The following is a 27,170-nucleotide window of genomic DNA, read 5'->3' as shown; positions in this document are numbered from 1 at the left end:
TATATTTTTTAAAGTCACCTGTCTTGTTCACAGCCATCTCAGTGAACAAATCCATTCCGGAGGCCAAGAATAATCCATTGCGGATGGCACAGTTGAAGAAGGGGATTGTTGCTAAGATGCACAATGCAAGTCTCTAGAATACACGCTCTCCAGCCAATTTGTGCGCATTCATTGTTTCATAGCCTCATTGTTTGCATTTGATTGTTTGTGTATGTTAATTCCCCATTACATATATTACCAGTAGTACATTAACCATTCATTTCTATAATTTGTAGTCTACAATGTTTGTTTGGTTCAGATAATTTCTGTTAATATGTTCGGAAAGCATTCAGACCCCTTGACTTTTTCCAAATTTTGTTATGTTACAGCCTTATTCTAAAATGGATTCAACAGTTTTTTCCCCCTCATCAATGCAGACAATACTCCAGAATGACAAAGCAAAAACAGTTATTTTTAAATACCTTATTTACACAATTTGACTGGAACTGGAATTGGTAAAACCCGCAATTTAATACATGTACAAAATTCTTTCCCGCTTTCCCTAAAAGCATGAGGGCCTTGACTGGATTTTTTGTTGCTTTAACCCTTGTGTGTGTGTGTGTGTGTGACAGAGAAAGAGAGCCCTACACTCACAAGTCCAGCCCTCTCAGGTGCTGCTCTCTGAGTGAGGGTGGTGACAGCAGGTGTGTCTCTCTCACTGGGGGGCCTGTCCTATTGACTGTGTGACCTCATCAGGTGGTGCCAGTGGAGATGGCCACCAGTAATCTCATCCGCTGCCAGGGTTCTATTGTCATTCAAAGCAGGTGAGGCACAGACAGGGCTAAGTGAGGGAAGCAAGGGGCTGAGGAGGGGGTACACCTTGGCTTAGCTTCCAACCAGCTGAGTTGTTAATGCCGTCGAACGAATCGCCATTCTGGAACTTTTAGGCCACTCTCATTTCTAGCACCCCTATCTCTGCTGTCTCTCTCCTTCCGTTCTCCTCCCTCAGTCCACTCGTTCAGTCCCTTCCCATGCAGAGAGTGCAGGTCTTTGTGGAGTTCTAACCCATAGTACTATGGCTGGGGGAGTTGAGGCCACATTCTTTATCATGCCGCATTCCACTGTCTCTCACACACGCACACTTACACATACACACACTTCTGTTTCAGGGATCACCTCTCCATGGCACAGACGCAATTCAATTTCATTAATGCACGGCGGCATGGCATGGCATGGCATGGCATGGCATGGCATGGCATGAGAGACTTATCTTGGGAAACCAGTGCCCGGATGGACGAAGTGGGGGCTAAAAAACACTTCAGTTTATTACAAAAGCTCATTAAGGAGAAAGGGTTCTTTCTACACTGCTAGCCCCAAGCAGACAGACAGTTCACATATCCAGGGTGGCTAAATCCAACCATGCCAGCCAGAAGAGGAGCTCTAGCCTCTCTCTAGCATCCTTTTCTAATCTCCATAGCATGCTAGCAGATACCCAAAGACTTGTAGTCATTGCACTACGCTAATTAGCATTGGCTCGCGAAACTACTTCTAATAGGCTTGTCACGATACCAACATTTTACAAACGATACGATACCAGGCCAAGTATCTTGATACCGAGTAGTATCGCAATACCATGGGGGAAATAAATCAGTGGCCAGCATCCTGTTCGCCCCGTCCCCCGGACTTCTTCACGTTTTTGAAATGTTCTCCACTGTTCATTTGCTAGTATTTGCAAAGGCCTACCTGGGATTTGGCTGGAGGAATGGGAGGAAGGAATATACATCAGTGGAGGCTGCTGAAGGGAGGACAGCTCATAATAATGGAACGGCGCAAATGGAATGGCATCAACACACACACACACACTGCTCCCAACTTTTAAAATGTTAGGCGCCAAACAGAATTTAAGGAGCACAATAAATAAAGGTTTGTAGTTTTCAACTGAATTATTAAACTAAACTGACTTTATAAACATTTTATAACAGGCGCCAGCATGTTCTTTAGATCGGTAGGGCTGAATAAGTCAGTAGTATCATATGAAAGGGTACTAAAGGTATTCAAAAATGTTGGTATCAGGACATTTTGGTACCATGATATTACCGTGGTACCGATATACCGTGCAACACTAACTTCTAGCTTCTTTCACACTGGACACAGACATGAAAATGGTATCCACGAGCTCATCTGACTTTGGGAAGTAGATAAAACGCCTCATTGCCAAAATCCTAAAGTATTCCCTTAATAGGAAGCGGAGTGATTCGGAGAGTCATAGCTTGCTCTATCCATCATTAGCTGCGAGGTCTCTCTCACCATGTGGAAGGCAGCACAGGAATGAGTTGCAGGGAATGCCTTTCATGGTCTACTCTTGACTACGCTGTATTGTTTCTGTGTGCAGTCACCCCCATCTAGTGGTGATCGGTGGTAAATGCATTTGAGGATATTTTTTGAATGACTTTTGTTCCCATATATGCACTTCCTCAGAAATGTTTATAGTAACTCCTGTCTATCTCATCTGTATGCAGTGTGTAAAATCATTTAATTCTCTCTCTCTCTCTCACAATTCAATTCAATTTAAGGGCTTTATTGGCATGGTATTGGTATTTTAACATTGCCAAAGCAAGTGAAGTAGATAATACACAAAAGTGAAATAAACAATAAAAATTAACAGTAAACATTACATTCACAGAAGTTCCAAAAGAATAAAGACATTTCAAATGTCATTATGTCTTTATATCTCTCTCTGACAGGCTCTATTAAGGCGGTAGAGGGAAGTGAAGGGGTGGAGCGTTATGAGCCTTCTGGCACACTAACTGAAGGAACCAGAGTAACAGGTCTGATTAGGTGAGTTGCTGCTACCCTCTCTGGGTGTGTCTTTGCCTTAGTGTGTGTGCCTGTTTGTATGTGTCTACCTGTGTAAGTGTGTGAATGGAAGAGAGCTCAGGTAAGCCCTTTGTATTGTCAATTGTGGCTTAGTGTGTTTCTCCTTTCCTGTGACTTGCTTTCTTTTGTACATAGTAGGCCTATGTAAGCCTAAGTGTTTGCTGAAATTGTATTATATCTGTATGATATGCGCCTACTGATTGCTAGTAATTCTAGCAGCCTTATTAGGCTGCATCTCAAGTGGCACCCTAGTATTCCCTTTAGTTCACAACTTTTGACCAGAGCCCTATAGGCTTTGGTCAAAAGTAGTGCACTATATAGGGAATAGGTTGCCATTTGGGACAGAGCCAGAGACTGACTCACCAGATGGCCCAGCTGGTGTCTTCTGGGATAGTTGAACTGTGATCTTCACTCTAGAACCTCAGCTCATATGCTAGCCTGACCCTGAACAGAACACCTGCCTTCAGACTGGAAGATCTGTCTCTCCTGCTTTCTCTCTCCCTCTATCTCTCTATCAACTGTAATGTGTAAAAGACAGACTGCCTGAAGGGCTTACAGAAAATGTAACATGTCAAATTAATTTGGTTTCCATCACTTTTTATTGAAACAAGGCAGGGAAACTTTTAATAGAGTCTTTAATGCATTAAAAGGGCTTGGGCCGTGTGTTAATGTGTTGCGTGGAGGTAAGACCCTGCTGTGCACATAAAATGACCTCAACGTTCCTGGGGCAGACACTGGAAAGATGGGTTCACACACACACACACACACATACACACACACACACACACACACACACACACACACACACACACACACACACACACACACACACACACACACACACACACACACACACACAGGCGTGTAGCCTAGTCGTTAAGAGCGTTGCTGGTTCAAATCTCAGAGCAGACTAGGTGAAAAAACTGTTGATGGGCCCTTGAGCAAGGCACTTAACCCTGATTGCTCCTGTAAGTCGCTCTGAATAAGTGCGTCTGCTAAAATGTCGAAGAAAAAACCACACACGCACGCACACATAAATATACACACGCACACACACACACTTTATGTGGAAAAACTAGCCTCACATGAGCAGCATATGGCCCTGGTCTGGCTCTGTACTGATCCTGAGCTGTTCAAACACCGCACCTTCACCTTGACCTCCCAACCAACCACACGCTGAAATCTTTTGGAACTCCATCCGAGGCCTGTTAGGTCAGAGGTTCAGCCATTCAGGCGAAGGTTCCTGTGGTGCAGATATAGCAGCCGGCTTAGTTCCTCTGTTTAAGGTTAAGGAATGCAGTCATATCCAATCTATGCTCAAACTTTCTGAGGTATTTGAAAGAGATATGGTCATCTCCATGTAAAAGGGACCATGAGCACTAACATGTGAAGTTCATAGGAGCATGTCAAATGAAAGCTAAATCTATATTTCTTTGAAAATAAGGCATGTGTACATTTCTCAACCATCTTCCATCTTGATTTCATGTCAAACAGATAGAAAAGGGGTCTTAGAAAAATACCTCTCAACTAATATCAACACTTATATTTAGTTTAGGAAATAAAATTCTGCCTTCTGTAAGAAACATTGCCTTGTGCATTTACATTTTTTTTCTGATTGCTTAAGCACTATCTTTGAAACTATAGGCTATTTTTGCAAAACTCTACACACTATTGGTTTCTGAGAATATGAAATATACTTATTCATGTCACTGAGGGAGAGAGGGTAATGTATAACGTTTACATTATGTAAGGATGTGTTATTGTTAGCCATCAGGGATCCTATGGGAGGGATCCTCTGGGAGGAGAAGAGACACAGTCTGGTACCAGTCACCATGACAGCCTCATCTCACAGACCGTGAGATGGGGAAGAGTGAGCACTTTAGGGGTAGAGGTCTGATGAAGTGCGGAAGAACAGATATCACTAAGGTTCTGTCTAGCAACAGAAATGCATTGGCTGTTCAGATGTGTAGGAGGAGACTCAGCCTAGGAGGAATGGTTAAATATCAGTGCTTGTGTGAAAATGTCTTTGTCTGAATGCAGCTGTATTGACCCTCTGTGAAGAATTAAACTTGGTTAAGCTTTCATAGTGTCAGTTGAGTTTTTTACTCTGAGAATTAGAACCTAACAACACTAACCACAAAACCTTACACCAAACCACTAAAACAGTATCCATCTCTTGCAAAAGCAAACAATTATTGCAAAACTCTTGTGGTTTTGCGTCAATACAGTACACACAAACCATCATTTGAATAAGCACACGAAGCACCAATGACGCACTGATAGTATAAATGAAAAACACTTGTGGCTTTTGCTTTATCTGTGTGCAGGGCATAGCAGTTTGCAATAAAGTTTTGTCATACATGTAGTAAACACGCATACACACAGCTATCCAAATGTGTAAAGTATGTATGTGTATTCTGAACATAACAAATAAGGGGAAAATGTTAGAACATTTTGAGAGAAAAAAACGAACACTCAAACAACAAAAGCACAGTAGAAGAAAACAAAAACATTTGTGCTAAAAAAAAAAGAACAGAAACATCTCGACTTTGTGGGTCTGGCCATAAGACTTCATCCACATCACATGTAAACTGAGTGTAAAGCAGTGAGTTGTGTTTACAGTTTTGCAAAAAGTATCTTATAAAATTACAAACTGAATGTGCACTCAGCAAAGAATGTGCATTCAGTTTGGCGCACTTGGTAAATGCATTGGCTACAAGTGTTAATGGTTTCAGAGATATTGCTTCAATAATCACTGTTAGTGTTTAAGCATTCAGAAAAAACTGTAAATTCCGTTACCAAAAACCCACATATCTTGAAGATATTTTCTCTCCCTCGTGATGGAGGATAATGAAAGTTCACAGAAGTAACCTGTAAAGGTAGACCTATACATTAGTTATAGGGTTTTTACTGATATCAATTTTGTTTAAGAATTATGAAGTGTTTAAAACTTGAAATTCTCTTACCAAATCGCTAACAGAATTTCTGAAAAATTCATACTATAATCATAGTTGTCACAAACCACAGTTGGGTCACCTGCTACTGTCCTCTCTTCCACTGGCTGATAACTGTTTTCTTTCTCTTTCTGTCATCTGGTGATCAACACAACCCCTCCATCTCTCAATCCAATTCATGTCACCTCTCCCAGCTCTTACAGACACCTACAGTACCCATGAGTCCCCTCTTTCCATTTACTGTAACCAGCATCCTCACCCACTGAGCACTGACCAACACCGGACGTCCATGGACGTTGAAATTTGGTCAGTCCGCCCTGGCCGGTTTGGACCAGCTTTGATTTGGACCTGCCTTCATTTGGCCCAAACATAGACGTCCATGATTGGTTCAGATTTGTTCCAGTCCTGACCAGACAAACTTAACCAATCATAGATGTCTATCTTTCACAAGTTTGGACAGCACAGTACAGTAGAGCACAGTACAGTAAAGAAAAGAAGAGTATAGTACAGTCATGTAGAGTACAGTAGAGTGGTGTAGAATTCAGTACAGTACCCAGTAGAGTGCACTAGAGTTGTGTACACTATAATGTACTGTATTGAACTATACTCTACTTGACTATACTGTACTTAACTCTACTCTAGTGTGCTGTACTATACTGTACTCTACTGTAATCTAATGAGCTCTACTGTGCAGTACCTTGATGTCCAAACTTGTGAAACTTAAATTATTATGATTGGTTCAAATTTGGTCCGGTTCAGACTAGGGCTGTTGCGGTGACCATATTACCGCCTCCCCGGCAGTCATGAGTCATGACCGCAGTAAAATTCCACGTATACATTGAGTCACGGTAATCTCCTCTTATGCACTCAAGACATGCGTTGGTAGTACCCTAATGACCATAATGGCCTGGTACTCAAGCCTCTATTGTCCCTAGCCACTCTGACATAAATGCAATCGAAAACCACAAACACTTATCAAAACAATATCATGCTTCCCGCTTATGGCTAGAAAGAAGCTTGTTCAGGCCACTTTTCTCTCTGTAATTGATTATGGTGAGTCCTCCTCTTAGAGGCTGGACTCTGTTTATCATGCATCCTTACGCTTTATTACAAATGCCAAGACACTCACCCACCCTTGCACATTGTACCAAATGGTAGGTTGGACCTCCACTTTATATGCGCAGAAAGATACATTTGTATGTGTTCATCTACAAAGCCCCTTTGAGTAAACTCATTTTAGAATAAGTTGTAACGTAACAAAATGTCGAAAAAGTCAATTGGCCTGAATACTTTCCGAAGGCACTGTATACATATAGGTAGGGATAAAGTGACTAGGCAACAGGATCGATAATATACAGTAGCGGCAGCATATGTGATGCGTCAAAAATAGTTTAAGCAAAAAGTCAATGCAGCTACAATGCTTGCTCAACTAAAAGTTGTGGTTTTGCTGCGAGACTGAGGTAATTTGTGGTTTTAGTACGGTACCCTGCGTCACGACTTCATTGCTCCAGACCAGCACAAGGGGGAGTTAGAGCACTGATTATGCTTTTGGGTCCCAAGGCGCTACTGTGTCTCTAACTGACAATGAATGGGCAACATAAACAACATGGAAACTGCTAATTGTGCACGACTTCAACATTTAATTTCAATGAACTGAATGATGAGGATGAAAAAGGTGATTGAATTTAGAACAATAGTGTAACAATTGCTATTCCTCTGTCCTGCAGACAGACCTGTGCAGAAATAATACATTTGTATGTGTTCATCTACAAAGCCCTTTTGAGTAAACTCCCTCTTTACCTCTGTAGTCTGGTTTCCTTCACCACCAGCAGTTACCATACTGTATGGGGTGCGTAACTGGTGGCAGGGAAGTCAGATGCAGGAGAGCAGAACTGGGTAATGACCGGAGCAGTTTAATTATTAAAACCAACGGCATCCAGAAATACAAAATCTGGGTACAAAACCTGTCGCGCACCAGTCAAAATGTGCACAAGCACTTACAACATACAATTTCACATACAGACATGGGGGGGAACAGAGGGTTAAATACACGACAAGTAATGAGGGAAATGTAAACCAGGTGTGTGGGAAAACAAGACAAATGGAAAATGAAAGGTGGATCGGCGATGGCTAGAAGACCGGTGACGTCGACCGCCGAAGTCGGTGAAGTCGTGACATGACCCCCACCCCCCCCCGCGTACCAGCAGCGCGCCGACTCCGGCCTCGGGGACGAACCGGAGGGCGAGGTGCAGGGCGATCCGGACGGAGACGGTGGAACTCCCGCAGCATTGAAGGGTCCAACACGTCCTCCACTGGACCCCAGCATCTCTCCTCAGGACCGTACCCCTCCCACTCCACGAGGTACTGAAGGCCCCTCGCCCAACACCTCAAATCCAATATGGAGTGGATAGAATACGTCGGGGCCCCCTCGATGTCCAGAGGGGGCGGAGGAACCTCCCACATCTCAGACTCCTGGAGCGGGCCAGCCACCACCGGCCTGAGGAGAGGCACATGGAACGAGGGGTTAATACGGTAATCGGGGGGGAGTTGTAACCTGTAACTAACCTCGTTCAGTCTCCTCAGGACTTTAAATGGCCCCACAAACCGCGGCAGCTTCCGGCAGTGCAGGCTGTGGGTCAAGAGCCAGACCCGGTTCCCTGGTGCGAACACCGGGTCCTCACTGCGGTGGCGGTCTGCGCTGGTTTTCTGGCGCAGCACGCTCCGCTGAAGGTGAACATGAGCAGTGTCCATTGTCTCCTCCGCGTGCCTGAACCAGTCGTCCGCCGCAGGAGCCTCAATCTGACTGATGCCAAGGCGCCAGAACCGGCTGGTACCCCAGTACGCACTGGAAGGGGGAGAGGTTAGTGGAGGAGTGGCGGAGCGAGTTCTGGGCCATCTCTGCCCAGGGCACGAACACTGCCCACTCCCCCGGCCGGTCCTGGCAGAAAGACTTAAGAAACCTACCCACATCCTGGTTAATACTCTCCACCTGCCCGTTACTCTCGGGGTGGAAACCCGAGTTAAGGCTGATCGAGACCCCCAAACGTTCCATGAACGCCCTCCAGACCCTCGACGTGAACTGGGGACCCCGATCAGACACTATATCCTCAGGCACCCCGGAAGACGTGCATAAACAAGGCCTCCGCAGTCTGTAGGGCCGTAGGGAGACCGGGCAGAGGAAGGAGACGGCAGGACTTAGAGAAACGATCTACAACAACCAGGATCGTGGTGTTTCCCTGTGATGGGGGGAGATCGGTCAGGAAATTGTTTCGACAGGTGCGACCATGGCCGTTGCGGAACGGGTAAGGGGTGTAGTTTACCTCTGGCAGGTGCCTAGGAGCCTTACACTGGGGGCACACCGAGCAGGAGGAAACATAAACCCTCACGTCCTTAGCCAAAGTGGGCCACCAGTACTTCCCACTCAGACAGCGCACCGTCCGACCGATGCCTGGATGACCAGAGGAGGGTGACGTGTGGGCCCAATAGATCAACTGGTCACGGACAGCAGACGGAACGTACAGACGCCCAGCGGGACACTGGAGGGGAGCGGGCTCAGCACGCAACGCCTGCTCAATGTCCGCGTCCAGCTCCCACACTACCAGCGCCACTAGGCAGGAGGCCGGGAGTATGGGGGTGGGAGCCATGGGCCGCTCCTCTGTCATACAGCCGGGACAGTGCGTCTGCCTTCACGTTCTGGGAACCTGGTCTGTAAGAAAGGGTGAAAACAAAACGGGTGAAAAACATGGCCTACCTTGCCTGGCGAGGGTTCAGTCTCCTCGCCGCCCGGATGTACTCCAGATTGCGGTGGTCAGTCCAGATGAGAAAAGGTTGTTTAGCGCCCTCAAGCCAATGTCTCCATGCCTTCAAAGCCTTGACGACAGCCAACAGATCCCGGTCCCCCACGTCATAGTTTCGCTCCGCCGGGCTGAGCTTCCTCGAGAAGAAAGCACAGGGGCGGAGCTTCGGTGGCGTACCCGAGCGCTGAGAGAGTACGGCTCCTATCCCAGCCTCGGATGCATCCACCTCCACTATGAATGCCAAAGAGGGATCCGGATGGGCCAGCACGGGAGCCGAGGTAAACAGAGCCCTCAGGTGACCAAAAGCCCTGTCCGCCTCAGCCGACCACTGCAAACGTACTGGTCCCCCCTTCAGTAGTGAGATAATGGGAGCCGCTACCTGACCAAAACCTCCGGTAGTAATTGGCAAACCCTAGAAACCGTGGTGGGAGTCGGTCAATTACGCACGGCTGAAATGCGGTCACTCTCCACCCCTGAGGGGGAAATGCGGTACCCTTGGAAGGAGACGGACTGTTGGAAGAACAGGCATTTCTCAGCCTTGACGTAAAGCTCATGCTCCAACAGTCGACCAAGCACCCTGCATACCAGGGACACATGCTCGGCGCATGCAGCAGAGTATATCAGAATGTCCTCAATATACACCACTACACCCTGCCCGTGCAGGTCCCTAAAAATATTGTCTACAAAGGCTTGGAAGACTGATGGAGCATTCATCAACCTGTACGGCATGACGAGGTACTCATAATGCCCTGAGGTAGTACTGAACGCCGTCTTCCACTCGTCTCCCTCCCGGATAAGCACCAGGTTGTACACGCTCCTGAGATCTAGTTTGGTGACGAAGCGCGCCCCGTGCATTGACTCAATCGCTGTGTATATGAGAGGTAGCGGGTAACTGTACCTCACAGTGATCTGATTGAGGCCTCGATAGTCAATACACGGGCGCGGACCTCCCTCCTTCTTCTCCACAAAAAATAAACTCGAGGAGGCGGGTGAAGTGGAGGACCGAATGCACCCCTGACGCAGGGATTCGGAGACATATGTTTCCTTAGCCGCCGTCTCCGCCTGTGACAGGGGATACACGTGACTCCTGGGAAGTGCGGCGTCTACCAGGAGATTTATCGCACAATCCCCCCATCGATGGGGTGGTAATTGAGTCGCCTTCTTTTTGGGGAAGGCGAGAGCCAAATCGGCATATTCGGGGGGATGCGCACGGTGGAGAACTGGTCTGGACTTAGTGCAGACCCTGGTGGTGCTGGTGGAGGCGCTGGAGGAACTCTCTGTCTTTCCCAGTGGTCCATGGTTTGGACCACGCGGTCCATGGCGACGCGTGGTCCAAATTGGCTGACACTTTAGCTACAAAATATCTCACCACCATGCATTTCCATCTCCTTCTCTCTCTCCTTTATTCCTTTCTCGAGCACACAGAGGGGCTGTCAACAGCTTCGTGAAATGTGCTTCGTTGCGTAAACATGTTTCTATCGATGTTCCCGAACAGATTGAACTTGGTTTCCCAAATTAAGCACTGGGTAGCTGCTGGAACAGGGCTGGAAAGCCCATGGCATACAGGGTTTGGGCGGAATATCACCTGTCGCACAGCAAGAACATGCTCCTCAAGCAGTGGTTGATGTGTGGAGTGAAATAAGTGTTCTTATATTTATTTCTTAGCTGCTCATATTAAACACAGCTCCCCTATAAAACAGAAGTAACCTATCTGGTATCATTTCAAACCGGACAAGCGGGAAGCGCCTTCATTTACAATTCAAGTGCATATGGATGACATGTATTTTTTCCCCCTGCCCCTATTCCTGCCCATTTGATAATGGACCATTCTAAATCTAAACTAATTTGTCATGTTAGTAAAGACAATATTAAATTGATATGAGTCAGATGGGTGAAAATATGATCACTTGATGAGAGAACAGCTGTGCAGCCTGAGGAACTTTCTCAAATCATCAATAGCCTATAGTCGCATCATGCAGCCCATACTGTATATGTTTTGATTTCTAAGACATTCTAAGGTTTGTATCATTCACAACTGAAGTTGCCAAGTAACTCTAAATCCAGCTATAGGACCTGTTTCATATGATCACTTTTACGCTCAATATAGCCACTTCACATGCACACTTGCTATGGAATGGGAAACATGTCCTCTCTATTTTATTCAGGTAAGTTAATTTATATTCTTCTTACTATAAAATCATATAATAAATAACATTGGACTTATACACATATCTTGTTAGCTAAATGAACAAGCCTACAGCCTATGGCATGGAGCATAGCCAGATAACATACAGTAGGCCAACTCATCATCTGTTCTTTAAAAATACATTTTATTCATATCATTAGACCTGATTAAAATAATAATAGATTATTTGTGATGGTGTATATTAAATAGATTTATTAGACTTTTTAAATATAGATGTTCCAAAGTGGCGGAACTCATTAAACTGATAGCTAGTGTGTAGAATAATACCCACATTTGCAAAGGAGTATATTGCATATTTCTTCCCTTTGTGTACCTATTTAAATCAAATCAAATGTTATTTGTCACATGCTTCGTAATCAACAGGTATAGACTAACAGTGAAATGCTTACTTACAAGCCCTTCCCAACAATGCAGAGAGAAAAAAGTGAGAAATTGTAACACAAGGAATAAATACACAATGAGTAACGATAACTTGGCTATACAGTATACACGGGGTACCAGTACTGAATCGATGTGCAGGAGTACAAGGTAATTGAAGTAGGAATACAGTGCCTTTGGAAAGTATTCAGACGCCTTGACTTTTTCCACTTTTTGTTAGGTTACAGCCTTATTCTAAAAATTATTAAATTGTTTTCCCTTATCAATCTACACACAAGACCCCATAATGACAAAGCAAACACAGGTGTTTGGAACAATTATATATATATTTTTTAAATCACATTTACATAAGTATTCAGACCCTTTACTCAGTACTTTTGTTGAAGCACCTTTGGCAGCCATTAAACCCTTGAGTCTTCTTGGGTATGATGCTACAAGATTGGCACACCTGTATTTGGGGAGTTTCTCATATTCTTCTCTGCAGATCCTCTCAAGCTCTGTCAGGTTGGATGGGGAGCGTTGCTGCCCAGCTATTTTCAGGTCTCCAGAGTTGTTCGATCGGGTTCAAGTCCGGGCTCTGGCTGGGCCACTCAAAGACATTCAGAGACTTGTCTCGAAGCCACTCCTGCATTGTCTTGGCTGTGTGCTTAGGGTCATTGTCCTGTTGGAAGGTGAACCTCAAATCAAATGTTATTGGTCACATACACGTGGTTAGCAGATGTTATTGCGGGTGTAGCGAAATGCTTGTGCTTCTAGCTCCGACAGTGCAGTAATATCTAACAAATTACACAACATGTACCCAATACACACAAATCTAAGTAGGCTGTATGAAATGACACAAAACATTTCCTGAGCTAATAATGTAAAAATAGTACATAAAAAAAGAAATACTGCAAAGTTTTCTAAGAGCTAGTTGCGATGCTGCCATCTTCCTCGGCACTATCATCAGTCTCCCCCTCTCTCGCTCTCTGTCTCTCTCGCCCCAGTCTGAGGTCCTGAGCGCTCTGGAGCAGGTTTTCATCAAGGATCTCTCTGTACTTTGCTCTGTTCATCTTTCCCTTCACTAGTCTCCCTGTCCCTGCCACTGAAAAACATTCCCACAGCATGATGCTGCCACCACCATGCTTCACCATAGACGTGACACTTGGCATTCAGGCCAAAGAGTTCTATCTTGGTTTCATCAGACAAGAGAATCTTGTTTCTCATGGTCTGAGAGTCTATAAGTGCCTTTTGGCAAACTCCAAGCGGGCTGTCATGTGCCTTTTACTGACGAGTGGATTCCGTCTGGCCACTCTACCATGAAGGCCTGATTGGTGGCGTGCTGCAGAGATGGTTGTCCTTCTGGAAGATTCTCCCATCTCCACAGAGGAACTCTAGAGCTCTGACAGAGTGACCAATGCCCTTCTCCCCCGATTGCTCATTTTGGCCAGGCGGCAAGCTCTAGGAAATGTCTTGGTGATTCCAAACTTCTTCCATTTAAGAATGATGGAAGCCACTGTGTTCTTGGGATCCTTCCCCAGATCTGTGCCTCGACACAATCATGTCTCGGAGCTCTACGGACAATTCCTTGGACTTCATGGCTTGGTTTTTGCTCTAACATGCACCGTCAACTGTGGGACATTATATAGACAGGTGTGTGCCTTTCCAAATCCTGTCCAATCCATTTAATTTACCACAGATGTTTCTACAACTTCGTTGGAGTCCATCTCAAGGATGATCAATGGAAACAGGGTGCACCTGAGCTCAATTTCAAGTCACATAGCAAATGGTCTGAATACTTATTTACATAAGGTATTTGTGTTTTTCCAAAAATCTGTTTTCGCTTTGTCATTATGGGGTATTGTGTGGATTGCTGAGGATTTTTTAAATTTAATACATTTTAGAATAAGCTGTAACGTAACAAAATGTCAAAAGTTAATTGGTCTGAATACTTTCCAAAGGCACTGTATACATGTAGGTAGGGATAAAGTGACTAGGCAACGGGATCGATAATAAGCATATGTAAAAAATAGTTTAAGCAAAAAGTCAATGCAGCTACAATGCTTGCTCAACTAAAAGTTGTGGTTATGCTGCGGGACTGAGGTAATTTGTGGTATAGTACGTTACCCTGCATCACTATTTCATTGCTCCAGACCAGCACAAGGGGGAGTTAGAGCACTGATTTATGCTTTTGGGTCCCAAGGCGCTACTGTGTCTCTAACTGACAATGAATGGGCGACATAAACAACATGGAAACTGCTAATTGTGCACGACGTCAACATTTAAGTTCAATGAACTGAATGATGAGGATGAAGGTGATTGAATTTAGAACAATCGTGTAAGAATTGCTATTCCTCTGTCCTGCAGACACACCTGGAAAAAACATATTTTGCTTACTAAAACTGTTGTTACACTAAAGTTTTTATTCTAAGAGAAACTTAGACTACAATTAGGGTGTGGAAATTATTTTGCTCTTACTGTAGTACTGTAGCCTACTCCCGACCGTCCACATTGTACAGAGCCTGAGAGGCGCAGCGATCTAAGACACTGCATCGCAGTGCAAACTGGGTTGCTACAGATGCTAGTTCAATACCCGTGCCGGCTGCAACCGGGAGACCCATGAGGTGATGTTAGGCTTTTGATTTCTCTCCCTCTAAAAAAAGAAATAAATGATTCTAAATAACAAACTGGCTTTATTTACAAATTAGTAACAATGTTTCACCCCATGTTCAAGAATGGCCCTTTTCTCGCTCACTTTACGTTATTTTAAAAACAAAGCTATTATTATTATTAATTCATTTAGAATTATATAAAAGCCCCTTAGATATTCTCACAGATATATTATTAACCCTGTTTTTCACAAGCAGGACAATATATATGTTACACGGGGCGGAGCAGGTGAACCCAAATGCAGACTCAGACGAGGAGACAAGGATAGGTAATCAATGTACTTATTGAAAAGCAGGAGAGGAGATGGGGTGCAGTCCAGGGGAATCTCAGGCAGGTAGTAGGGATTCCGGACTGAGGCTGGGGGCAAGGAGATTAGGAACCGGGTAAGCAGATTTGGAGCAGAATCCAATGAAGCAGTAGAGCGGGACTTAAAACAGACTTGAAACAGCTACGATCTGGCAGCGTGGAAGTGGCAGGGCTGAGTTTTTGTAGGGTTCTTGATTATGGAACAGGTTGCATGCTCTGCTTCCAGCACACCTGTCTCCACTCACACAATCACATACACACACACACACAGAGGGAGCGAGAGGGAGAGCGCACTGGGGGAGTGGTGGCATGTTTAGGAAGGTCCAGGATGAGAAGTAGAGGGCGTGGCAGGAGCAGATGTAACAATATATTGGTCATATTGGTCATGGCTCCCGAGTGGCACACAATGGGATTGCCTTGCAGTTCTCCAGCTTTATCCACTGAGATAGTGGTAGGCGCACGAGGTTCAAGGTACGAGGGCAGGAGGCACGGGACGGGCCGCAGAGCAGCGCACAGAAGACGGACCTGAGATAAAATGGATTTAAGTTTGCCTGCATTAAAGTCCCCGGCCACTAGGAGTGCCAGCATTGGTTTCTGGCGGTAAATGGACGGCTACGAATAATATAGATGAGAACTCTCTTGATAAATAGGGTGGTCTACAGCTTATCATAAGGTACTCTACGTCAGGCGAGCAATACCTCGAGACTTATTTCATTTTAGACATTTCGCACCAGATGTTATTGACAAATAGACACAAACCCCCGCCCCTAGTCTTAACAGACGTAGCTTCTCTGTCCTGACGATGCATGGAAAATCCCGCCAGCTCTATGTTATCCGTGTCGTCGTTCAGCCACGACTCGGTGAAACATAAGATATTACAGTTTTTAATATCCCGTTGGTAGGAAAGTCTTGATCGTATATCATCCATTTTATTTTCCAATGATTGCACGTTGGCCAATAGAACAGATTTTAGTGGAGGTTTACTCACTCGCCTAAGAATTCTCAGAAGCCAGCCTGACCTCCGCCCCCCTTTTCTCCATCTTTTCTTCACGCAAATGATGGGGATTTGGGCCTGTTCCCGAGAAAGCAGTATATCCTTCGCGTCGGACTCGTTAAAGAAAAAAATCTTTTGAGTAATCGCTGTTCTGATGTCCAGAAGTTATTGTCGGTCATAATGGACAGTAGCAGCAATATTATGTACAAAATAATATTATGTACAAAATAAGTAAAAAAATAAGTTACAAACAATGCAAAAAAACTAACAAAATAGTACAATTGGTTAGGAGCCTGTAAAACGGCAGCCATCCCCTCCGGCACCATTCTAATGATAGTTACTCATTACCACCTCCATTTCTTTAATCTTCCTGCTCCCCCCTCCTCTCTCCATCCCCCCCTCCCTAACCCTCCCTCTCCCCCTAACCCTCCCTGTCTCCCTCTCTCTCCCTGTCTCTTCCTGTGTCAGGCCAGGCCTGGTTTGTAGCTGCGTCTTAATTTAAGAACCCCAATCCACACAAACTTAATAACTATTACCGACTATTACCGCCCTGCAGCCTCCTGTCTGGCCATTTGCACGTCTCCTAAACACAGTTCAATCTTTTGCTCTGCTCGTCCAGCAGTGCTACACCTGATAGGGTGTGTGTGTGTGTGTGTGTGTCTTTCTGCTCATCCAGCGCAGCTCGCCTAATAGGACAGGACAGGGTGACATTTTGGCATGCCTCTGGAGAACAGCTAGGCTATTCAACAATGTGTACACACAAACACACATGCAAACCGTACCATTTTTTTCAACAATTAATTTTAATATTTTCCACAAACAGAGCAGTGTTTCGGTCCTGGCGTCCAGGAGTATTTTTGTATTAATATTTAACAATATTTCCATCTCAAAATGTCAAGCACATGAGTTTGCGAGCGTTTCCCTTGACCACAGTTTAATAAGCTGTAATTATATACCGTTCATGAAACATACTGCGGCTGTGTTATGTGTTTATTGTTAGGTACATGTATTTTGCCGTTCCTAGTATTTTAATATTCAGTCTGCATAGTTTCTTTATTGATTTGCTGAATGATCTAATTTGAAAGGATCATTGCTACTCTGTACCTGAGTCCCAAATGCCGCCCCATTCCCATTTGTGCACTATATAGGGAATATTGTTCCATTTGGGACACAACCTCTAACAGTGTTTTTTCGTGATTGCCACCTCTTATTGGAACTTGAAGTGAAGGGACCCCTCATTTTCAGGACCATTTATATACCCTTTCTGATCTGCACAAAAACACCCTTAACCTGAAACCCTCCCAACCCTCATCCTCTATCCTTCCAGAGCTGCTCTTTCTCTTCCCCACCCTGTCTCTACTTCTGTTTTTCCTTCTCTCCCTCTATCTCTCTCCTCCCTCTGTCTCTATCTCTCTCCTCCCTCTGTCTCTCTCTCTCTATCTGTCTCTCCCTTCATCTCTCCCCCTTTCCTCTCTCTAACCATGCAGCATCACAGCACAAATATTTGGACGTGTGTTTTATTGACTGGAAGCACGCTCTGTCTGTCACAGTCTGCTCTTTATGGGGAGCACGTGCACACGTGTGAAAACAAGATAGTGTACTCTTAAAACTGCACGCGCCCACTAATGACACGGCATGCCTTTAACAACAGCCTGCGTCTGAGGCGTGAGTTACTGCCGCGGCAACGGGTTACGAGACAGAGACCAAGGGAGACCCGGCACTCAGATACAGATACACACACACACAAACAGGGCTCAGATTAACAGGGAGAGGGGATCTTAGGGGGGATTTAGAAGGGTTGGGGAGGAGGGAAGGAGAAATAGGAGAGGAGGGAAAGGGGGGACAATGGAGGCAGGGTGGTGTGGTATACATGTTGTGTATTTTATTTTCTAGCTTGGAGATAGTTGAACATTAACACACTAGAAGTCTGTGGATCTGGTCTGTGGATATCCTACTTGCTGTGTTCACTATCAGATCACCGCAGGAGAAGGCATCAGTTAGCTCAGGCAATACTAAAGAAATTGTACACGAGAGGGCGACTTATTTTAGCACAGGTTTGCTGATCTACGGTATGAGGCGGACACGCAGCACAGCTGTGCTAGAAATGTTGTTTAACACAACCTCAAGTGTACAATTGATTTTCTACAACAGGTCACCAATTAAAAATAAATTAAAACATTTATAAATGTATTCATAGGCTACTATTTCATCCCTCCACGAGAATATAGTCCCTACACAAAACTATGGTTGCCAGCCAAGCCGGCCGGTTGTTTGTTCTACTGTATTGGCATTGTTATAATTTAAACTGACTGGCTGTTTTTTTGATTGGAATTGTTGCCAGCTAAGCCCTCAGGTCGTCCGATCGACAGGTTGCTATGGGCACGCACCGCAGCAGCTGACAGTGATAGCGTTGTCCGTGGTGCTGTATTTAGCGGATCAATCATCATGCTCATCAAGCAGAAATACACTGTAGGCTACACTTATAGCCTACTGCCGGACCATTTTACAGAAAGTGGAATTATTGTAATTCTAACACAGACAATTTATTTATTTCAATCACCTACTAATCGATTCTATGCAGACTCTTCCCCCTTGCTAGCTAGCCAACTACACAGCTAACACAATCACTTCAAACTGAAACAATCACTTCAAAGAAAACCAGCTGCATTTTGTTTTGTTTTACCTGTATTGACATGTCTTTGTATATACAGTTGAAGTTTACATACACTTAGGTTGGGGTCATTAAAACTTGTTTTTCAACCACTCCCCAAATTTCTTGTTAACAAACTATAGTTTTGGCAAGTCGGTTAGGACATCTACTTTGTGCATGACACAAGTAATTTTTCCAACAATTGTTTACAGACCGATTATTTCACTTATAATTCACTGTATCACAATTCCAGTGGGTCAGAAGTTTACATACAGTAAGTTGACTGTGCCTTTAAACAGCTTGGAAAATTCCAGAAAATTATGTAATGGCTTTAGAAGCTTCTGTTAGGCTAATTGGCATCATTTGAGTCAATTGGAGGTGTACTTGTGGATGTATTTCAAGGCCTACCTTCAAACTCAGTGCCTCTTTGCTTGGCATGGGAAAATCAAAAGAAATCAGCCAAGACCTCAGAAAAAAGTTGTAGACCTCCACAAGTCTGGTTCATCCTTGGGAGCAATTTCCAAACGCCTGAAGGTACCACGTTCATCTGTACAAGCAATAATAGGCAAGTATAAACATCATGGGACCATGCAACCATCATACCGCTCAGGAAGGAGATGCGTTCTGTCTCCTAGAGATGAACGTACTTTGGTGTGAAAAGTGCAAATCAATCCCAGAACAACAACAAACAAGTCCTATATCGACATAACCTGAAAGGCCGCTCAGCAAGGAAGAAGCCACTGCTCCAAAACCGTCATAAAAAAGCCAGACTACAGTTTGCAACTGCACATGGGGACAAAGATTGTACTTTTTGGAGAAATGTCCTCTGGTCTGATGAAACAAAAATAGAACTGTTTGGCCATAATGACCATCATTATGTTTGGAGGAAAAAGGGGGATGCTTGCAAGCCGAAGAACACCATCCCAACCGTGAAGCACTGGGGTGGCAGCATAATGTTGTGGTGGTGCTTTGCTGCACGAGGGACTGGTGCACTTCAAAAAGTAGATGGCATCATGAGGCGGTAAAAGTATGTGGATATATTGAAGCAACATCTCAAGACATCAGCCAGGAAGTTAAAGCTTGGTCGCAAATGGGTCTTCAAAATGGACAATGAACCGAACCATACTTCCAAAGTTGTGGCCAAATGGCTTAAGGACAACAAAGTCAAGGTATTGGAATGGCCATCACAAAGCCCTGACCTCAATCCTATAAAAACTTGTGGGCAGAACTGAAAGAGCGTGTGCGAGCAAGGAGGCCTACAAACCTGACTCAGTTACACCAGCTCTGTCAGGAGAAATGGGCCAAAATTCACCCAACTTATTTTGGGAAGCTTGTGGAATTCTACCCGAAACCCGAAAGGCAATGCTACCAAATACTAATTGAGTGTATGTAAACTTCTGACCTACTGGGAATGTGATGAAATAAATAAAAGCTGAAATAAATAATTCTCTCTGCTATTATTCTGACATTTCACATTCTTTAAATAAAGTGGTGATCCTAACTGACCTAAGACAGGGAATTTTTACCAGGATTAAATGTCAGGAATTGTGAAAAACTGAGTTTAAATGTATTTGGCTAAGGTGTATGTAAACTTCATGATGCATGATTTTGCAGGTATCGGAAAATCTGTCTGTCTCGTCCGACACGTTCATTCTCTATGCGATGGTGGAGATCACTATTCAAAGTAAAAAAATATTGTAGAGGTCGGCAAGGCAGACAAGGTTTGTACAACCCCCGTTTGTGGTCATCGTGGGTTTTAATAGTCATCGTGGGTACAACATCACCGATGCACTTGCTAATAAACTCGCTCACCGAATCAGCATATACATCAATGTTGTTGTCCGATGCTATCCGGAACATATCCTAGTCCACGTGATCGAAGCAATCTTGAAGTGTGGAATCAGATTGGTCGGACCAGCGTTGAACAGACCTGAGCACGGGCGTTTCCTGTTTTAGTTTCTGTCTATAGGCTGGGAGCAACAAAATGGAGTCGTGGTCAGATTTGCCGAAAGGAGGGCGAGGGAGGGCTTTGTATGTGTCGCGGAAGTTAGAGTAGCAATGATCCAGTCCTATGGCCCTGGTCAAAAGTAGTGCACTAAGCAATAGGGTGCCATTTGGCACGTAGGCTACTGAATCTTAGAGAACTAAAAAACGTCTTTATTCCATGAGACTGGATTTGTGTTATATTAAACACTATCAGGATCACAGCAACCCCATGGATACGTCCCAATGGCACCATATTCCCTATATAGTGCACTACTTTTGACCAGAGCGCGAGCACGCACACACACGCACACACACACACATCACACACACACACACTGAGCTAAGAACTGGAGAAGCTGTGGCAGCCTAGGACGAGATGGAGCAGTGGGGGTTGTTGGCTCTGGTACCTGTCATGTGAGAAGAAGGAGGATCAGTATCAGTGTCACTCGCTGGCTATGTGTGTGAGTTTGTGTGACAGATGGATGGGACGCGGTGGCCCTATAATCCTCCCGGCAAGTGTCTGGCCTTCCTCTGACCCCGCGTGGGATTGCCTCCACGGAGAAAACTCAATCTCCCAACAGCACCCTGGGGCCACCCGACTCCACTCCTACCCTTTACTCTACACTGACAACCCAGGGAATGAGTAGCCTGAGCCTGCCTGGATGCTGAAGCATTTACGCCTGCTGCCTGTGAAAGATGGTGTTCATTTACAGACCCTCTCCATGTCTCACTTGAGACCACTACACGTTTTCCTCTCACCTCGTCTTCATGTTTGGTGCGGCCAAGGATGTGTTGTGTTCCAGAGAATGAGATGCACTGCTGGTGTTTTTCGCTCAGTACTAGACATTGGACTAACCTAGGCTCTCATCCGTTTACCTCCGAGGATAGTAGAGTTTATTTTGATGTCATAGGAAGAGCGTGTGTTTTCATACCCTGTTGTTTTTCTTCCTCTCTTCTTCTCTCTCTCTCGCTCTCCTTCTCTTCGACTTCCAGCTGGGTCCCTGGCGGCCCTGCACATCCTAGCCCTGGCCGGACAGACGGACCTGTTTTTGAAAAGGGGAAAAAATAACAACCTTTCTTCATCCACCATCCCTCTCTATCCTCCATATCCCCCCCTCTTTACCCCACGAGCTGTTTTCTCTTCAAATAACTGATCAGACTTCAGGTTTCACACTGAGTAAGGCTAAACATATACATTGTGTCTCCTAACATGCGATGCAAGCCTTCCTTTGTTTGGTAAGGTGCTGAAGTTTCTCTTGTCCAGGGTTACTTACAGCTGTGATGTAGTAGTAAGAGTGGAGGGGATTCTGGCTGTAGTTGGATATTGGGCCACTAGATGGCGACAGCACCATTTCAGGGCGCTGTGTGTCTGTTACACATGGGACAAGTAGAGAAGTAGAAGGCATACCTTCCCCTACAATCAGGCTCATTCCTTGCTCTTTTCTTTTCCACATGGCAAAGTTGCTTTGCCTCCCCCCTCTACACTCAAACCTGATTCTCTGTGATTTGTACAGAGGCGAACCAAGGCATGGCTGAATACAGCATCTTGACTTGGACTATGTCTTGAAGTTCAGTGGTTACAGGCCTTTCGGGCACTGTAAAAGTCTCAGGTGCTCTCGGTGCTGCGGCACTCTTCCTGGCCTTTCCAAGGCCCTGGACGGAAAGATGGATCCCACTTAATTTGGGAATATTGCTGTAATTCCTCCTAGGGATGCCGTTCCCGAAAGCCGCTACAACCGATTTTCCTGCAGCCCTGCACTGCAGGCAGATCAATCTCCCTACCAGGTCCTGCTCTGTCTGTCATTCCAATCATACTGTTATGACTAAACCTTACCCCTGTCCCTTACCCTTCTCTGTGACTATGAAATACAGAGCTGATTTAGCACGGGACAATTCTTTTGACATGAGCTCAGTGACTACTGCTGCTGCTGCTTTTGTCCTCTGTGTTCAAAGTAGCAGAGCTGTTGGAGAGATCCTGTAGGATCCTGTGGTCCAGGCCTGAGGCGCCTGCTGTCGCTGAGCTGCCCCGTTTGTGTCCCAAATGGCACCGTACACCCTATATGGTGCACTACTTTTGACCAGATGTCTGGTCAAAAGTAGTGCACTACAAATGGAATAGGGTACCATTTGGGACACAAGCCTGGTCTCTGCTGGTCTCTTTGCCGTTTTTTATGGGATGTATGTAGGCTTATTGTGCGGAACACCACTGAACTTTGATTGCACTGGACAGTTTGGTCTATACATGTACTCTCGCTCTCTGTGGCTCTCTCACTCTCCAGTCTCCACAAACCAAGCCCCGTGCAGAAAGACAGCTGTGCTACAAATCTAGCAGGCGTAACAAAGGAGTAGCAAGGTTTGAAACGTCCATCGTCCAACACTTTCCCTCAGAACGGAAAAGTGATACCTTCTTTACTGTTGATCTGTGAATTTACCACGTTTTACCTCCGGATTTCTAAAACTCCTGGCCTAGGGCCTATGTTTTAGAGTTCAAACCGCTAGAACTAAACGTCTACGTTTTAAATGACCGGGCCCGGCGGGCTTGCCTGCGGTCTTTCCTGGCCCATTTGTTGCAGTGATATTTTCCACAGCAGGTTTTTGCCTCACCTGGAGCAACGGTCGTACCCGAGGTGCGTTCACAACCCGGCATGTCAGACACCATTACGCAACTTAAACTGGCATTGCCGCAGATTTACACCTAGACTTGTGTGTGTGCTTATACACATTCAGGGTGGCTAAACCTTCCGTCCGTGATCTACACCACAGCCAAGAAGCACTCGCTCCTGTTCAGGATACAGATTGCTCCACTGGGGGTTGTGTGTTAGTGTGTGGCTCCTGTATGTGCTGGGAAACACTCTAGTTCTGCATGTTTTTCAATCGAAAACAACTCTGCAGCTTCCCCAAACACATTGAGAATACAGCTAAAGCCCCAAGCCACATAGGAACAGCACACAGCAGAGCCAGGTGCCTGAGACCTGAGGCAGAATAGTTAGTGCACGCTCCAACACCCTTTGACCCAGTGTGTGTTCTGCTCCATCGGGCTCCGTTCAGGGGTCCAACGGAGGTAGTGTGTGTGTGTGTGTGTGTTGGACCTGCTGAATAGGGGTCCTGATGGAGATATTTTGGCCTGAGAGAGAGAGAGCAGAGCATGGTGGAGCTGCCTGGAAGCTCTTTTGAGTGTTAGCGGTGCTAGCTAGCTAGAACACCCTGACACACAGCGCCTCAGAACCATCGTCGCTTCGGCACAGGGCCAAAAGCTGTCAGAACTCAGCTGGCACCGTAGGAGGCATGGAGCCAGGAGGGAGGTAGAGAGGACCAGAGAGGTTGCTGTGGCACATGTCAGATATATATATATTTTTTTTGACCTTTCTGCCTTTAACCTCTCCAGGGTAAGTGAGACGGTAACGTCCCACCTCTTCAACAGCCAGTGAAACTGCAGGGCGGAAAATTCAAAACAACAGAAATCCCATAATTAAAATTCCTCAAACATACATGTATTTTACACCATTTTAAAGATACACTTGTTGTAAATCCAGCCACAGTGTCCGATTTCAAAAAGGCTTTACGACGAAAGCAAACCAAACAATTATGTTTGGTGAGTGCCTATTCACAGAATAACACAGCCATTTTTCCAGCCAAAGAGAGGATTCACAAAATTGCAGAAATATAGATAAAATGAATCACTAACCTTTGATGATCTTCATCAGATGACACTCATAGGACTTCATGTTACACAAGACATGTATGTTTTGTTCGGTAAAGTTCATATTTATATCCAAAAATCTTGAGTTTACATTGGCGCCTTACGTTCAGAAGTTCCAAAACATCCTTTGATTTTGCAGAGAGCCACATCAATTTACAGGAATACTCATAATAAACATTGCTAAAAGATACAACTATTATGCATGGAATTTTAGATGCACTTCTCCTTAATGCAACCGCTGTGTCAGATTTCAAAAAAGCTTTACGGAAAACGCAAACCATGCAATAATCTGAGTCGGCGCTCAGAGCTCAATCAAGACACAAATATATCCGCCATATTATGCAGTCAACAAAAGTCATAAATAGCATTATAAATCTTCACTTACCTTTGCTGATCTTCGTCGGAATGCACTCCCAGGACTCCCACTTCCACAAGAAATGTTTGTTTTGTTCGGTAATCATTTATGTCCAAATAGTTAGTTTTGTTAGCGCGTTTGGTAAACAAATCCAAAGTCACGAAGCGTGTTCACTAAAAGCAGACGAAATGTCAAAAAGTTCCGTAACAGTCAGTGGAAACATATCAAATGATGTATTGAATCAATCTTTAGGATGTTTTTAACATAAATCTTCAATAATGTTCCAAACGGAGAATTCCATTGTCTTCAGAAGTGCGATGGAACAGAGCTCCCTCTCATGTGAACGCACATGGTCAGCTCATGGCAGAGCTTACTCATTCCCTTCTCCTTAGGCCGCACTCACAGTAGAAGCATCAGACAAGTTTCTAAAGACTGTTGACATCTAGTGGAAGCCTTAGGAAGTGCAACATTACCAATATCCCACTGTATCTTCAATAGGAGCTGAGTTGAAAATCGACCAACCTCAGATTTCCCACTTCCTGGTTGGATTTTTTCTCAAGTTTTTGCCTGCCATATGAGTTCTGTTATACTCACAGACATCATTCATTCACTCTGAAACTTCAGAGTGTTTGCTATCCAAATCTACTAATAATATGGATATTCTAGCTTTTATGGCTTTGTAGCAGGCCGTTTACTCTGGGCATGCTTTTCATCCGGATGTGAAAATACTGCCCCCTACCCCAAATAAGTTTTAAGCCATCCTGTGTTGGGCTACCTGTGTTGTATCATAGGGAGGGAAGGGGGGGGGGGGGGGGGGCGTCAGAGAGTGGAGTAGACCGGTAGTGACTGCAGCTTGGCAGTTGGCACATGACTTCGAAGGGGCTTGGGTCATTGAGCTCCATGTTGTTAGGTAGGAGCCTTAGGGTAAATGTTATTGGCTGGCCACTGTTATCTACGTTTTCAGCCCGGCTTTGATGGCTGCCTGGGCTAAGGGGAAGCATTCAGTAGCCTAGACCTGAGTGGCATGGTTAGCGAGGGAAGGAGATATGAGGAGAAGGAGAGGAGGAGTGGATGGAGAGAGAGGGGGACATGGAAATGGTAGGTAGGGGCCCTTAGGGTCTAGTGAAGTGGCCAGGGGGAGAAATGGAGCATACAGGGGAGTGTGTGTGTGGCGGAGCTGTAAAGCGTTTAATAACAAGGTGTGGGCGTGAGTCAAGGCCAGCCAGGGCTGGAGGATGTCGAGGAGGGGTGGAGGGTCGAGGAGGGGTGTATGAGGGACTGGGAGGGTGAGGGGCTGGGGCATCCCAGTGAACCCCACCACAACACAGCCCTAGTGTGTGTGTGTGTGTAATGCCAGCTTGCAGCTGCGCTACAGGGTTGGATCGAGTACAGAGGTCAATAAGTCATGTGCTCTGAGGCCTGCTCCCCGACTGACCCCGTCAGACCCAGCGCTCTGAGTCATTGACTGCAGCTAGCACACTGACACATTCCCACCTGCACAGCTATCACTCATGATCTATGTCATGTTATATAGGCCTTTATACTGTCCAAAAAAGATAGACTGTGTGTGTGTGTTTGAGAGCCTGTGTGTGTGTATTTAGCGTGTGTGGAGGTGTGTGTTTCCTCCTCTGGTGTCCTGACTCCTGACATTCCTGGAATCCTCCACCTCCTCGATGGAGAATCCTGAAACAGGGACACACACATCTTTCAGGGATAGAGGGAATATCAGGGAATCTTCTTCCAATTAGCCTAGCAGCACATGAGCTTTTTTTCCCTCCGCTGTTTTATAGGCCGGAGATGGGGGGGTGGGGGAGTGGGGTAGTGGGTGGGTGTACCCTTGCTGCGTCTGAGGGGGAGATTAACGGGCAAATGATTTTCTCTTCACATTTTTATATGTTTTACATTTTTCCCCTTGTTCTTGCTGTTTTCTTCCTGTATGTGGATGGATTGATTCACAGTTGACTGGTTGTATTTACGAAGTGACGCGTTACCACGCTCGTTAGATTTTTCACAGGTCTGCTCTGTGGTGTTCTCTCCCTCCCCTCCCTCTCACCCGTGACCCGGATTGTGTTTCCTATGTTTCCCCTGACCGTTGAAAGGGGGAATAACGAAGGTCTGGAATAGGGGTGTGTGTGTGTATATGTGTGTTCACAGTTGACCCTCCATGTTTATGGTCCAACACATTTTTGCTCTCCTCTGCTGAACAACCTCCTTCATTGATGCGTACATCCACTTTCTTCCAGGTCCAACAACCTACTATCCCATACACACATACACACACATTTGTGCATGTGACGGTGGATGCGGTGAGGTGACGAGCAGTGCCTACATTTTTGCTC

At 45.3% G+C, this 27,170-nt stretch overlaps 1 protein-coding gene across 1 annotated transcript in view; it reads left to right on the top strand.

Moving 5' to 3' along the window:
- The first annotated feature begins 2,742 nt into the window (after positions 1-2,742).
- mpp7a (membrane protein, palmitoylated 7a (MAGUK p55 subfamily member 7)) overlaps positions 2,743-27,170 on the top strand; it is a 192,881-nt gene continuing 168,453 nt past the window's right edge. Inside the window, exon 1 of the mRNA XM_038997028.1 lies at positions 2,743-2,817. The gene's annotated coding sequence lies outside the window, so the exon portion shown is untranslated. The remainder of the gene's footprint in view (positions 2,818-27,170) is intronic.

The sequence above is a fragment of the Salvelinus namaycush genome, chromosome 7 (assembly GCF_016432855.1).
Source record: "Salvelinus namaycush isolate Seneca chromosome 7, SaNama_1.0, whole genome shotgun sequence".
Classification (NCBI taxonomy): Eukaryota; Metazoa; Chordata; class Actinopteri; order Salmoniformes; family Salmonidae; genus Salvelinus; species Salvelinus namaycush.
The sequence above is the reverse complement of the archived record's forward strand: the minus strand, read 5'-3'. Positions and strand labels throughout refer to the sequence as shown.